Source organism: Nematostella vectensis, chromosome 9 (genome assembly GCF_932526225.1).
Source record: "Nematostella vectensis chromosome 9, jaNemVect1.1, whole genome shotgun sequence".
Taxonomy (NCBI): domain Eukaryota; kingdom Metazoa; phylum Cnidaria; class Anthozoa; order Actiniaria; family Edwardsiidae; genus Nematostella; species Nematostella vectensis.
The window spans coordinates 2,000,332-2,012,294 of NC_064042.1; positions in this window are offsets into that span (position 1 = coordinate 2,000,332).

Sequence of the window (11,963 nt, forward strand, 5' to 3'; positions counted from 1 at the left end):
AGCGTTATTTAAGCCGCATTGTCACCAGTTTACTTCCGGTCGATTACTTAACAATCTCCGATGATTTTTAACAGAAAACGCGAAAAATATTTTAAAATATTAAAAGCAGTGTGTTTATTGGAAGTTTCTTTGAGGATGTGATTGATAATTTAGAGCGGATGGCCTGTTTAATATCTCGGATTTTAATAGATTCTTTTGTCTTTTAACGGTTGAGGTTTCCGTCGGACCTCTGGAAGTAAACTGGTGACAATGCGGCTTTAACATGTAGCCTTGGCGAACTATGATGATAGAGGTATTGGCACGAAAATACTCCAGTGGGTTAGGCTAAAATAAGGCGAACAGTCGCTTTTCCGCACGCTGGAGTAAAACAAATACTCCATATATACCTTTTGCATAGCGCTCTACTTTTAGAAAACACCCGAAAAAGAGCTACACCCATACGTATCAGATTATAGCTGATTATTTCGAGATTTAAGCGCATAATTTGCCTTCCAATATTAAATGAAACTAACAAATGTGTAGCTGACAAGGGCCCTTTAATGTAATAAAACAGCTAACGCTAAATGTAATAAAACAGCTAACACTTTATGTAATAAAACAGCTAAGACTTTGTAATATAAAACAGCTAACACTATGTAATAAAACAGCTAACCATGTAATAACTAGACCCTGCGCGCAGGGTTGACTGGGATACCTGAGATCTGCAATTTGTTTGGGCCCTGTGTTGTGACATGTATGACAAAGATGCAACTGCCCACCACCTTTGGATATAATAAAAATATATGTATAATATTGCTTTTTTTATTGTAAATGCTATATCAACACTGATTGGTGCAAGAAAGGTAAGACATCTCTTGAGGTGGGGGTGAACTTGAGGTGTGCTCCATGAAAGTGGATGGGGCCGATTGTCCTATCTTTTACAGTGTAAAGACCTTACAAATACTATCCCCGCAGCAGAGATAGCACCAAAATAAAATTCAGGATAACTTTGAATGCGTTTGAAAATTGTTATTTCTCAACATTTCTTTGGTTAGCTGCCCTCGATGTGCAGTGGGGGACATTTATTTTAACACCCAAAATGAGCCATAATTTAGATGAAACTATTATTTTATTTATTTGTTTTATATGACAAGCGGACAACCGAATCGATTTCTTTGAAAATATGGAAGAGTAAGTTAGAAATTGACTCTCGATTTTTTTCCATATTTCCAAGAAATCGATTCGGTGGTCCATCTGTCATCTAAAACATCAATTGGCACTGACCTCGTATAAGCGTGGAGTCGTTTGCAACTACAGATTTTTAGATTTCGTACCAAACCCCCAAAACTACGAACTCATTTATTGCACATGCGTCACACCTCGCCGATTATTTATATCTAGTTTTTATTTCAGAATTTACAAACTAGAAGCATTGGTGTTAACGTTCTCAAATTTTTGGGCGTCCAGTCTACGGGAGTCACGATTTTGGGGCTTCGATTTGAGGGGGGGGGGGGGAGGGGAATTTTTTAGCCCAGGGTTTTGCAAAAATCCCCCCCCCCAGTAATTAACGACCGCTCTCTTAACGGGTTTCAATTTGAACGAGTTTTTGAAAACAATTACCCGCTAGAGGACTCAAATCCAAGCCAAAAGCTACGAGTACCACTTAAATCGGTTATACCCTCTTGCTCTGTTGTCTCCCATCTGGCAGTGCGCGGGCATTGCAGCCGCCTGGCCGAACTGATCACTTGAATAATTTGGTATCTTTTTTGTTTTTTTTTAAAGTGCGTTAGGATGGATACTGGCCCAGAAAATAATCCCAGTTGTTACGGAATCATATCATTATCATCATCATCATAACTATCATTATCACCATCGTAATAAAAATCGTCATCACCATTAACATCATCATTAGCATCATCACAATATACACAATACAATAAAATCACACAATACAATGAAGTAGGTAATGTACACCATTTATTTCCGTACAATGTTCTTTATCTACAACTTACTGTAATTACGCATTGAACATATTGACATCGACATAAGAACTCCTTTTAACTTTGAAGGGAGACGTGCGCTACCTACCAAATACAATTTTTTTATTGGCCAGTTAGTATTCGAAATTCACAGATTGATTGACATTTGTTCGCACGAATTTTAAAATTAAGGGGATTTTATTGTATTCTGATGTGCTTTGAAGCATACCTTTGCCATGCTGCTTGGCTAATGGCTTTGATACTAATAAGATAGCGCGTTTCTCGCATCCTTATTGGCTTACTTCACAAAACTGCCAAGGTGGCCACGGTAGCGCGCGTCGCATTGTAATCGTGGTGGTGTTTAGTTAGGTACATAGTCTGTTGGCCTGATTTTCATTACAGATCGCTTGAATGTTATTTGAAGCCGTTCCCCCTTGGAAATACTTCCCGTTCAGATTGCTTTGGTTACACGACCTATACCACCACGCACCCGTCCTGAGTACCGCACAATTGTAATAGACAGACAGACAGGCAGACAGACAGACAGACAGTCGGACGGACGGACGGACGGACGGACGGACGGGTGGGCGGGTAGGCAGGTAGATATTTTTTACGTCCGTTAGATAATCTTCTAAATTGTGAGACAGTTTAAACTTTCTGAGCGTACGCAATTTGTTCTTTTGCGCTTGTCTGTTGTCATTTTGAATAGAGCTAAACCATGTCTGTTGTTCAATGTCATAAAGCCTTTGTTAAAGAAAACTGTATGTTGCTTCGGGAGTGTTTGTGTCAGTCAGCCAAATATCGCTCCTACCCGCAAGGTCTAGTATTTGTTTAATTTTTCTATGCCAAAAGTTCTTGTTTTCATAATTAGATATGGCAGCGAATGCTTTGCGGGAGAGTTTTTCGTTATTTCCATTTTTGTTTGAAAGTTTAAGCCAAAGTTTGATCGCTCTACACTTTGCTTTTGTTCTGAGAGGGAATCGTCCTAATTCAGCCCTACACGCGTTCGAGCTACAGTATCGGTTTACGCCGAGAAGCCATTTTAGAAACTTGGTGTGGACTATTTCTATTGGATCTTTTTCTAACTTTCCTTTGTAGTCCGCTCCCCATATTTTGCTTCCATAAAGTAGGATTGGTTGTATCAAGGTGTCAAAAAGGCGGAGAGTTAGTTTGATATCTTGCCTGAAGTGCTCTCCCATTTCTTTTCTTAACTTGAACATCGCTTTTAATGCTACTTTTTTGAGCTTCTCCTTAGCCAAATTAAAATTTCCATAAGGGCAAAAATGGAGTCCAAGGTACTTATAACTTTTGACATTTTCTATTTTATAAGTTCCGTAAAAGATTCGGTAATTATTCATAGTTTTCCCGGTGTTATTAAAAATCATTACTTTTGTTTTATCTAGATTGATGGATAGTTCGGATGCTTTGCAATATTTTTCAAGGCTATTCAGATATTCTTGCAGGCTCTTTGCTGATTTTGACTGGATAACTAAGTCGTCGGCATAGAGAATGCAACTTAATGGCACACCGTTTAGGTCAATATCATTTCGGTATTTTTCATTTAGTTTTTCTGGGAGGTCGCTCAAGTAAAAATTAAACAACGTTGGCGAAATCATGCAGCCTTGTTTCACGCCTGCGTAGCATCGAAAGGATTCAGTTATGGAGCTTCCAATTTTTACGGAAGACTTGTCATTTGAGTACAGTGATTGGATTATGTCGAGGAAACGCCCAGTAACACCAACTGCTTTCAGTTTTTCAAATAGTTTCGCCCTAGGGACGCAGTCGAATGCTTTACTAAAGTCCACGTAGCACGCAAACAGGAAATTGTTTGTTTTTTTGGGTTTCGCTTTGACATGCTTGTCAATTAGTGACTTTAGAGCGAAAATGCTGTCTATTGTTCCTTGCTCTTTCCTAAAACCACATTGTTCTGTTTTCAAAATGCCCTTATCCGTTAGGTGATTGTATAATCTTTTTTCATATGAAGAGATGTCATTGTCCTGGTCCTTTGTGGTGAATGCCATTCCTCGATGGTAAGAAAGCGAGTCACCAGCTGTCCCTGTAACCAATAGCAACAAACCACGCCTTTATAGTGATGGACTATCAGATAGGGAAGGACTTTCAGATAGGGATGGACTATTAGATAGGGATAGACTATTAGAAAGGTATGGACTATCAGATAGGAATGGACTATTAGAAAGGTATGGACTATTAGATAGGAATGGACTATTAGAAAGGTATGGACTATCAGATAGGAATTGACTATTAGATAGGGCAGTGGCGGATCCAGGTGTGGTGACGGGGGTGACATGTCACCCCCCTTGTTGGGTGAAAAAAATGATTTTTGAAAAAAAAGGGGAGGGGAGGGAGGGAGGGACTGATTATGAATCAGAATGGTCTGACTGGCGGAACACAAAAGCCGAAACCTCCTCGGATAGCACTTTTCAACAACATTTTTTAACCTTTAAGATAGCACATTGGGTGTGGTGGAAGAAACTAAACTCTGAAATCACTGCAAGACCCTGAACAAACGTCGTACTTTTCATGAGCCGTATTCAATGCAAATGCATGCAAATGAAGACTAAACAATGCATCTGGCTCATTTGCATTAATTTGCATTGAATACAGCTCATGGAAAGCACGACTTTCGTTCAGGGCCTAAGGGATAGCAAAAGCGTAAGAATTTTATAGATCACCCTATTGATCACCCTATCGTCTACTTTTTTAGAAAGCCCCCTGGCGGGCATCGCTATACATCGAATTCTGTTGATCGAGATGCTCCTTACTTTTTTCTATTTAAATATCTATCTAGCATTCTTTAAAATGTAATATGCACTCATTACCGAGACATACGCATTCATTTTAGCCAAAATTACAAACATTTACGCCGATGTACTGTCATTTGAGCGAAAGTAAAATCATTTGAACTAAAAGGAAGGATTCAGGCAATCATGTTCATCAATGTGACATTCATCAATGTGGTTTGACAACCATTTATCCGATTTAAACCAAACAACATGGAAAAATAAAATTTCATTAGAGTTACTACACCCTTTGCTTTTCATTTACGGGAAAGGGACATTCATTTGACATACATCGATAGCGTGTATTGTACGTTCATCAACATCGCACGAAACATCATTTAGCGTGACTCGACTTTCAATAACAATAATTGAATATTCGTGAACATTCATTATCGTCAACGGAGAAACAATAACGCACTTGGACATTCAATTCGATTGGAACGAACATTCTTTTGCGCGCAATGAAAATTCAATTGCACGTTTGGACAATCAGTAGCGTTTAATGACTATCAGTTATACGAAATAGAAAATTCATTAGTGCTATTAACATAAACAAGGACAATCAACAAGCCTTTTCAGACAATCATGTTCATCAAGGTGACATTCATGAATGTGGTTTAACAATCATTTGTTCGATTAAAACAAACATTATAAGAAAAGAAAATATCATTAGATTTATTTCGATTTTTGAAGTGACATTTATAGCTGAAATTGATCTCTATTAAACAGCGAGGTATATAGGTTTGCATAAAACGAAACCATTGCCCACATTTCGTTCCCGTGACTGTTCTTATGTTGTAGCCTCCGATGTTTAGAAATGGGCTGTAGGGCGGTAACTTTTTAGCTCAGTGTTGGGGCCGGTATCTAGTGTGTTATGGTGCGCTGGTGCACCGTCGTAAATAAAAATGACGATTTCGTTGGGGTAAAGATTCAGTCGTGTTTGTGAAGTCGTTGAATCTTTGTGCATTCATTCCCCCGATAATAGAAAAGTGCAAGATAAGACCGTTAGTGGGCGAAATAGCCAAAGTGACTGTGATATTTCTTCAAATTTGACCACATACTTGGCGGTACGCTCTGTCTCCCCTCTTCTAGCTCTTCCCTGTGTTCGAGGGGTTTCTTGGCGGCATTTCTCATACAAACGTTTTCTGTTTTTTTCCACTTTTTGTGGAGGGTTTATAAAAGCAAAAAATATATACTCTATCGTTCGCTATAGAAAAACAGAAAACGTTTCTATGAGAAATACCGCCAAGAAACCCCTCCACTGTATTTTTTATGTAACTAATGTTAACAGCAACAACTGACGCGGATCTGTAGTAATTCATCCGTGAGAGCTGCGAATGATAGTATCTCAACTCAAGTATGAGCTGCCTAATCTCATTCTGTGAATTGGTGAATTTTTTCGCTTTTTTAGATGTCAGAATTTTGTCTTGGATCCGCCTCGGAATCCCAACTTTATTGGACGGCCATCTTGGTTAGGGCGTTATCATACATTCAATTTACCTTCTTTTTTCGGTGGGTCCTTCTTTATAGGATAAGGTTTGCCTGTCAAGAAAATGTAAACCTTTTGAAACGTACTATATACAGCAATCTAAAGCAGACGCGTACACCTTGGTGTCCTAAAAAGTGGGTCATTTTTTATTAAGGAATCTTCAAATACTATGCTTTTTCCATATGGTGCCTATGACTGCGCAACCCCACGTAATAAGCAAGTACCAGTCTGGTTTTCGCGCCCTTCATTCAACCGCAACAGCCTTCTTGAGGCCACGGATACTTGGGCATAAAACGTTGTCAAAGGCAAAATTAAAGCTGTCACCAAAACTGAATTTAGGCTGATTGGAACAAGACAAAAATGTCAAATCTCCATCATCCCAAGCCCGAAATCAATGGTACACATATTGACAAGGTAACCTGTACTAAATTGCTAGGAGTACTCATTGATAAAAATTTAAGCAATGGTGTGATCATGTTGACAAAATTACTAAAAAAAATCGCGTCTGGAATTGGGGCTATCAAACGGCAGACTCGTACCCAGTCGCCAAAATGAGAAGAAAATAAGAAGGAATAAGGAAAACATAATTAATGCGCGGGTTGCCTGTGGCGATTAATTAGGTGCGCTCTGCCGTGTGGGTAAAATACTATACTTGGCAACCATAGTATAGAATTTTTAACCATACGATGACAACGATCTTTTCTCTTAGATTACCTGGATGTGAAATATATTTATCTTAGATTGTCCTGGATATGACATATAATCTGATATAATCTGAGTTTACGATATCGTTTAACGATATCGTAAACTCATCAATAAAAAAATTTGTTTTATTTCTATTTATAGAACAGGGTGCAGCAGATCGAAATATATTTTTTCAAGATTTAACACCAATAGTTGCACATCGTAGCGAAGGGTTAGTCTAGAACACCTACCCTCACGAATGTTGGCGTAGATGGCGGTCCTGTCTTTCTTCTCTCGTTCCGGGTACATGACCTTGGTCGCGTTGTTTAAGTCACACTTCTTATTTACCTTCCAGTAGTTGACGCTGAGACACTTCTCATCTTCATCACACTTGAGAAATGGTGGGAAATTAACGCGATTACCTCCTGATATCAGTAGTAATTTATTTTTTAACTTTGCCGTATTAATTCACAAATTTTTTTAGCAGCATGAGCAAGGAATTTTGATGATTTCATGTTTTTATTCAAAAGGGACTAACTTTTGAATACTTTACGAACTTTTGAATGATATGTTGCGAAAAAGCCTAAGATGTTAATACGCATTAACTTACACAGCTAATTGCAATATTATAATAGTTGATAACAGATTATAGTTTAGGATGTCGCTAAAGAAATAATGCACAGTGATATGAATATGCGTATTAATTAGATCCATCCCCATAGCTTTTGTTTTCATTCATAATGAAATTACTGTTTTTGTTTTCCACAACATTCTAACCCTATAACAGAACCATCTCACAATCTCGCCAATCTCTCAACTACGGAGCCCTAGAAGGGCCATGTGATGGTGCGCATTTTTTAGCAGGCTCGCGTTTATATTTTAATGGGTCGTGTTCAAGTTTCTCTTTGTTTCGATTTTCTACGGATCGACTTTTCACGAGTCGACTTTGTACGGATCGACTTTGTACGGATCGACTTTTCACGGACGAACTTTCTACGGATCGACTTTCTCGAGTCTTGCCACTGACCCACTAACCCCGGCCGAACCTGCCTGTCGAACAAGATCCCCTTACAACCAATTTATGTTTTACCAACAGCCTTTGCCACATTGCTCTATAATAAACAATACTTCCACTGCCTTGTAGCTCATGCACTATAGCATATAGTCAGCTGCCAGCTGCAAGTTGTCCCAGATGCTACAAGCTCATCGGATGTGTGCCTTGCATGGAACAGTGGGGAGAAGCTTCTAGTAATGGATCTAGATGTCCGTTTTGTAGAACAAGAAGAAAGTACTGCATAGCACCAGTGGTGTGTGGCCTCGCGGGTCAGCCCATATTCCTCCCCCAATGGGAGATGAAGATGAGGAAGAAGAAAGTGATGATGACCTTAGGCCTATTCTGTAACATTTCACCATTCTTCTCCAAACGTTCGTTTTGCCCTTGATGATGATACATAATACAATAATACATATTCTTGGACGATTGTGTCCACCTGTGGAGCAGTCATTCATTTGATACCTCGATTCTCGCAGAATAGCCTAATATTCCTCTTCGAAAAGCCTCGACTAACTTCTGGAAATGTTTCAGTCAGTAATTGCTTATTTCTTCGTAACACTTATTTTGTTTAACCAGGTTTTCCATCGCTTCTTGATTCTCGTTCAAGTATTCCGCCATATTTTTTTTTTCAAGAAAAAAGGCGGGAATCAGTACACCGCAAAGGGTGATGGTTATACTATGTAGCCCGCCTGTGATTGGAGGAAATGAATATAAGCTTGAAATAAACAAACCTTGTTCGTTGAATTGCCAGAAATTGACTTAATGTCTAATTTAAAATGGTATAGGAATATACAAAATGGCTGTATCCAAATGTGAAATGGAAGAGGCAGGAAATATCAATTTTAAAATGAAAATTGACAGTATTGGAAAAAGCATAGGGATTTTTCTATTTCAAAGTCAAAATGACAAGATTAAATTTAGAAATAACCTTTTTTCGTCAACAAAAATGAATTAAATGCCAAAAGTAGAATTGCCGGAAATTCGCCCTGACTTATTTTTTGTTGAAGAAAATAAACAGAAATATCAAATAATGGTAGGTATATTCAAAATGGCTACATCCAAATGTGAAATTGAAGTAGTTTTAAATTTCTAATTTTCAATTAAATAAAGGTAGGAAGTATCAATTTTAAAATGAAAATTGACAATATCGAAAAAGCATAGGAAACTTTCTAATTCAAAGTCAAAATGACAAGTTGAAATTTAGAAATAACCTTTTTTGGTCAACAAAAAATGAAATAATTCCCAAAAGTAGAATTGCCGGAAATTCTCACTGATTTACAAGGGGGGCTTTCATAGACGCAGATCAAGGATCCGAGTCCCCCAGCCCCGTTTCGAGGCTGGGAGGCGCGCCACGCCCCGCCGAGCCCCCAAGCCCCGTTTCGAGGCTGGGAGGCGCGCCACGCCACGCCCCGCCGAGCCTGCCAGCCCCGTTTCAAGGCTGGGGGGCGTGCCACGCCCCGCCGAGCCCCACAGCCCCGTTTCAAGGCTGGGGGGCGTGCCACGCCCCGCCGAGCCCCCCAGCCCCGTCTCAAGGCTGGGAGGCGTGCCGCGCCCCGCCGAGCCCCCCATCCCCGTTTCAAGCTCACATCAAGCAGATCAAGGATCGCGTAGATAAACAACTGCCAATTGTTAATCTACGTCGGGCGGGGTTCGCGTAGAAAAGGAATTAGCAATTGTTAATCTTTCGTCGGTCGGGTTTCTGGTAGATAAACAATTAGCAATTGTTAATCTACGGCGGGACTGGGGCCACATGTACATGTATAGAAACGAGAGGGACCCGTGCCGCGCCCCGCCGCGTCCCCCCAGCCCGTTCCCCACGGCCGGGCGGGGTCCGGGTCGACGGTCATGCTGCGTATACACGAAGCGCCGGGGGTCGGGCAGGGGCTTGCGCGCGCGCATAGAAATGGGGGTGACCCGCGCGGCTTCGCGCGGTAGCATGTGGGAAACTTGCAATTAAACCCCCGTCTGTCCTGTAGTATACCGAGCATTGGGTTGGGCCGCCACCCTACGGAGCGCGGAATGACCGTTTTTCGGCCGTAAATTCAAAGCCGTTGGCGTAGCGTTTAAACCTGAGCTTTACTCGAACACCTCGCTCCTCGCTAATTTCTCGCAGTCTCTTTTTCATCTTTTCGCGTGTCTCCAGGGAGGGCTCTTTCTTGCTTTTTTTCTCACGCGATGCGAGGCCGTGTCGAGCTCTGATAGCGGCCTTGAGCGCGTAGTATCTCTCTTGTTCCCGAAGTATTAGCCGAAACTCTTCGTCTGAGATATGCCCGTCTTGCAGAGGGGTATATGGCACCACCGCTAACGTCGCTGTTTGCCATGTCTGTTACGTCGGAGCTAGGTTAGCTCTAATACAAGGCGAACAGGCTTGCCCTTAAAGTCCACCCGTCTACCGCAGTCATCCCTTACCCATATTTGGATACTCGAGACGAACTCAGAGGAAGCTGCTGCGACGCAAACGGGGATGTCGGGTCCATAAACGACTTTCTCGTGCGGTCTCTCGTGGGTTTCTAGGCAAGCGAGAACGTTTGAAGGCCCACTTAAGGAGAGGCATTGCGTGCGATCTACGATATCGCAGCAGATGTAGAGGGCCTATATTTTCGGCAAAGCCACCTTAAGTGGGGGTCCCCCCAAGGGCAGTGCGAGGCCCCGCTCCCCCAACTGATTGCCTTTAGCCTCTAGGCCAAACAGTGCGCATAGCTCGGCATTCAGGAACGCAACGCCACTGGACATAAGCGCGATCTTCCGCGGTCAGAATCTTGCTTTCAGCGCGGTTGATCGTTTCCACGATGGACTCGGCCTAATGGTGCCCGGCTGGCAGAGTAGCGATGGGCGGGAGGGCGGCTATAGTCGTTATCTGATGCTCCCGCTCGAGATTATACCAGTTGTTAAACAGCGAGCACTGCCGGAGCGCCACAAAGCGTGGGCGCCTTATCGGCCGCTCGAAGAAGAGCGTCTGCTCGCCTTTGGTGAGCACAATATGTAGGACTACCATTGTGTTGAACACAGCCTGCCTTCGTGTTTAATAGGACTGAGCATGGATTGGGAAGGCTGGCGGATGCTGAACGGGGAGGCGAAAGGGGCGGGGAAGACGAAAAAGGCGGCAACTGCGGCGGGAGCCTCTATAGCCGAACATATCAAACACGCTATAGCCGAACAAGTCAAACACGCAAAACCCGGTTTCCCTAGATCTCTGACCCACGGGCAAAAGCTGCTATACGCCGTGCCCGCGACCCCTGTGGAGGGCACGGCCTCAGACATCACCCCACTACTCACGCAGCTAGAGATACAAGTGGCTGAGGACAAATCATTCACGACTAGGGTCCAAGACATATTCAAAGAGACAGTAGTCACGCACAAGTCCGCCAAGGAGTCTCGCCGGTGGCTATCGGAGCCTTCCTATGGGTACTGGCCACAGCAACTCAACTTTGCGGTCTGGTGCGCAACTGCCGGATGCGGGGTGTCCCTAACCGACCCCGCTTTCGCCACGCTCCCCTCTGTCATCAGGGGATTTCTAAGGTTTCACGTCTACTTTACCACGCGGAGGATACTCTACGAGCTCGGCGCCCCCCTGCCTGGCGACAGCCCGTTCACGCAAAAAGGTAACCCCTACAAGAAAGCCGCTTACGAGCGTCTATGTATAGAGTTCGGTTTGCCGCGTAAGCCGGACTTCCGATGGAAAGGCGGGCGGAACCACGGGCTAGGCGATGTGTTTGTGTTCTACCCGGGGGAGAGGTATCGCGACGTGCACGTGATCCGTGGCTACGACACGGCGGCGGAGGAGTACCCGAGCCACCTCAATTTGTTTAGCGACGAAGGTAGGACGTACAATAGTGGAAAGCAGGTGGGTTTCATACGTAACGACGACCACGGGGGCGTGCAACATAGCTGGTTTGCGCCCCCCAAAGGTGAGGGGCTGACAAAAGCCACGTGACTTCGTACTACTAGGAATGTCAGTCAGCGATCAACTTGACCCC